This window comes from Aplysia californica, unplaced genomic scaffold, assembly GCF_000002075.1.
Source record: "Aplysia californica isolate F4 #8 unplaced genomic scaffold, AplCal3.0 scaffold00402, whole genome shotgun sequence".
Classification (NCBI taxonomy): Eukaryota; Metazoa; Mollusca; class Gastropoda; order Aplysiida; family Aplysiidae; genus Aplysia; species Aplysia californica.
This window is the reverse complement of record NW_004797672.1, coordinates 231,640-233,537: the sequence shown is the minus strand read 5'-3', so window position 1 is coordinate 233,537 and position 1,898 is coordinate 231,640. Positions and strand designations below refer to the sequence as shown.

Genomic DNA, 1,898 nt, shown 5'->3' with positions numbered 1-1,898 from the left:
CCCAAACAAGGGCAGTGCTACTGACTGAAGTTGTCTTTAGACCATTCCCAAAGGGGGAATATTAACATGTTCTTATGCACAGCAGAATTGTAAATGAGCTGATTTATCAATGTCATGCTCATGCTGTGCTGGAACAACATAATGGGAACTGCAGCTGCTTTTTCCTTCCTAATCCTTCCTATCGTTATTTTCCCTCTACTTCTTATGTATGTTTGTCACTCTCTAGTGAACTGCTATGTCCGGGGTACCTTGATAGTTGAAGCAGACTGTGCTGTTGAGGCTAAAGAGGGGAGCAGAGTGAGTTTGATTCCCCGTTTGGACTTCTCTCTTGACATCAACCCCTTGGCGTTCATATAACCTTATGCATCTGCGGGCGCCGTAAAACCTTACTAAAACAAAACAAACTCGAGGGTTTTGATCCTGAGACCTCGTGATATGAATTGAGTCGGTGGGGGTCGTCATGTATTTCAAAACGCTTTTCCGTCCATCTTGAAATTGATCGTAAGTTATGTATTGAAAGTTATCCTAAGCATTTAGTTAAATTGGCGTGCGCAAATATGTTATTCTGCTTTTTCCTTTGTGTTTATATTATTTTTTTTCCTGCCTGTCAACCGAACATATTCAAGGCTGTGAGGGATGTGGCGACACTCCAGTAAACACAAATACAAACTCATGTCCGGAAATTAGCAACAAAATCCAACACAAAACGAAAAAAAAAGAGAAGAAAAAGGAGAAAAAGAGAGCTCTGAGACCTCAAATAACTAGCGAAGCACAGAGCTGGGAATGTGAAAGAGGGTGATTTCCTCTGTCCGATCTGTCAATTCGATGAACGCGCGCCAAAGAGCTCAATCATTTGTCCGTGTTCACGACATGAAAATATGTCTCAGCCCTTTCAACCCCAACATTTCTAGAGTGGTCCCGTTCGATTCGGCAGATGAGAAGAATGTTCGTTCTCCTTTCTCTGTGCGTGCGTGTGTGTGGGCGTTTCATTACGTGTTCTTGCTAGAGTGCATTGTCAAAGTGGACACGTTGGCTCGCTCTAACGTTGTGGGTGTGTTTACATATAATTATGTCTGTTTGTATGCGTGAATGTGAGCTTCATTCATATCGCACGCACCAGGGTGATTGGTTTGGTGTGGGGGTGGTGTCTATGTGAGGCCTTGAATTGGAGTGATTCTCGCTGTACAAGAAGTGGATCTTGGCATTGAGATACCTATATTTGTGTGATTGCTTATGGGATGTGGATCTTTGCATGCAGATACGTATGTGTGTGTGTGTGTGTGTGTGTGTGTGTGTGTGTGTGTGTGTGTGTGTGTGTGTGTGTGTGTGAGTGTATAGTGTAATAGGATAATTGTATTGAGATAGGTCCTATATTGTGTTGAAGTATATGGATTTATGTATTGAGATACTTATGTTTGTATGAGTGTATTATGTTGATTCTGTATTGTGATACCTGTGTATGTTTGAGTGTGCTGTGTGTGTTGGTCTTCGTATTGAGATACCTACCTTTGTGTGAGTGTATTTGTTTTTATAAAATGTGTTTTACGGTTTTCACAATTGCACGAGGTCACATGAGTGCACGGGACATATTGAACATTTTCAGTTGATATGAAATTTTGAACTTTGCCTGCGTGGCGGCCTAAGCCTGCTCTTATCGATTTTGAAATACCAAATGATCTTAAACGTGCGCAACTTGGACACAGGACCTTCGAGTTCTTTTGTCCTTATTCGAGTACGCTAGGTGTTTGATCAAGGGTGTTGCAGGTAGACAGTAGTAAGAAGGAATCAAAGAGGAGCAGGCAGTAGAAAGTCTGCAGAAAGAGTCAGGAACCAAGAGGATGGAGCAAAGGAGGTGAGGGGTGGGGACAGAAAGTGGAGACGAAAGCAGACGACAGAAA

The 1,898-nt window shown here is 42.4% G+C and overlaps 1 protein-coding gene across 1 annotated transcript in view; it reads right to left on the bottom strand.

The window, feature by feature from the left end:
• The window catches only part of LOC101854268 (glucagon-like peptide 1 receptor), a 72,064-nt gene that overhangs the window by 64,780 nt on the left and 5,386 nt on the right, over positions 1-1,898 (bottom strand). The gene's annotated exons all lie outside the window — the stretch shown is intronic.